Below are 2,472 nucleotides of genomic sequence, written 5' to 3'. Positions count from 1 at the left end.
GTATATGATTAACTTTTGAACATGTTGTCCAGAAATAATCACATTGTTTTCAACACAAAACAGTCAACCATCCTATTTCTCTACTATGATCCGGCTTGTCATGAAGAGCTGCACTTGGTTTCCCCTTGCACCTATGTAACATGACACAAACAGATATTATTCTGAGTGACCCATTGTTGACATGTTATACACGTGGACAATAAAGGCTACATATATGTAGACCGTCACTAGGTAGTTAATGTTCACTTTCAGTTTTGTTCAACAAGTAACATGGCTAATGTATAACTAAAGTAATGATGACATTTCATTGGAATGTCATGGTGTTATCGAGGTCTCTTTTGAGAGAAATCTTAACTATTCTGATGTAAAAAAATTGTAGTGCTAGTTTAGAGTACTACAACTATCTTATTGATTATATCCTAACTCAAATAGTTTGCACAATCTATAATCTTTTAAAGCTAAGTAATAACAATTTTAGCATTGACTTCATCTCATTACATATTTCTCACATTTTGTCATAATAAGACTGCAATTTGTACCACTTTATGTAAAATGGTGTAGCTACACTTCCAAGGTCCATTTTTTCAATTTACAGGGATGACAGCATCAGCCAAGTCTGTTCTTCAGCTGTGCACTGAATTGTATACAATATGTTCCCGGTCTAACAGCTGGGTTGCTGGAGCAATGGGGCCTAAGAAAACACTAAGGCTGAAAAGAATAGTACGAACATTTGTTATTCCTTCATTAAGAAATATTCATTATTCATTTGATATTCATTAATCAGACAATTACACATTTAATCTTCAAAAGCTTCTAAAATCTGAAAGCTGTCATTTTAAAACTGTAATTTGTCATCTTTTAAAGACAAACACATGCATGTAAAGGACTTTTCATAATAAGTTGTAGTAGTAATCAAAACTGATTTTGTCACCTAGTTATACAGAAAATTCTTAAAGAATAATTCGTTAATTCATTCGTTAATTTGAAGGATATTCGGATTCTTGAAATTTGATATTCGTTTCAACCCTAGAAACAACAGTAGTAGTAAGTCCCTTTAGCTGCAGTAAAGCAGAATGTACAGAGCACTTATCTAGCTATGGGCTCCAGAGTTTGTCAATAAGTTTCCTTATAGAACTACAGCGGACCATTGTAGCACTGTATGACATGCTTAGCTAGCTACAACCTTTAAATCTTTAACAATGTTTAACTTGTTATTGTTCACATTATGAGATAAGTAAACCCTAACCAGTGACGGCACATCGTCAATGACAATTAAGGTCCCTCATCAATAGCTAGTATACTACTCATGCAATGATGTGACAATGAGATAATGAGTTACTCTCTAGAATTCCTATGGATATAGTTACATGAAAATAACAAGGAGAAAACATCCTGACCACCTGGTAGACTCCCGTAAGCGTTTGAGCGTAAATCGGATGGCTGCAGGTTCGAGGCTACCTAGGTCCAGTCAAACACACCTTAAGTAGCTAAAGTCTTTGAGCAGGCTGTAGGACCAGGTGTCCTACAGACCTTCAGCACTTGTGCTGTAAAGCATTAATAAAAAAATAAAATAAAAACAATAACCTACACATGTGCTGAAACAGCCGACAATTTGAATTCCCTAAAGTGGGTTCCAGTAATTATCAAAGTAAAATATGAAATTGGAATTTACCATGGGCAGAAGATGGCTTGAATTGCAAGAGCACCCCTTAATGTTAAATAGGAAAATCACGGATTTATTTATACATGGCTAACTAGCTGCTCTCCTGCATGGGTAGTGAAGAAAACAGGTCATTAAATAATTCCATGAATGACTTATAATTAGTTGTTCCGTACTGGGTAGTAAAGAAAAACAAGTTTCGCTGACTGGTATTGCAATGTTACTGGGTAGCAGACAGACATGAGGAAACAGATTCATTGTTAACAAGCTAACATGTTTCTAGTTAACATGATCATACCAGATAGACGCCATGTGAATTGACAGCACATGATAGCAGACAGGGTAACTATAGCACTATTATTGTCTCATGACAAAGAGACAAGCCAGGATATTGAGTGAGTATATTCATGCAATATATTATCAGTACAGATATGAGACATCTATATTGGCTTGTAGCTTAGGATCTCACTGATGATTGCATAGCAATAGCATGTACGTATTCTTCCATTCCTTAATTATTAGCTGCAGCAGAGCACTTTACATCTTCTCGTCACACTAACTTATAATTATAATTCAATGATGTTGTTTTGATCATTGCTAATCATTATAATACAAAAGTGAAACACGAGAGTTTAGTTCTCAAGTCACTAGCTATAATAATAATAATTAATGTGTGCAAATATTGAGATTATAAATGTTTTGATACAATGAAGTATATACTGAATGTCAATCTTCATCACTGCATCCATCGTGGTGTAATACGTCATTATACTTTAGGTGAGTATTGTGTACACACACATTGTTGTATGTGC

This window comes from Dysidea avara, chromosome 5 (assembly GCF_963678975.1).
Source record: "Dysidea avara chromosome 5, odDysAvar1.4, whole genome shotgun sequence".
Lineage (NCBI taxonomy): Eukaryota > Metazoa > Porifera > Demospongiae > Dictyoceratida > Dysideidae > Dysidea > Dysidea avara.
Note: the sequence above shows the minus strand (reverse complement) of the source record.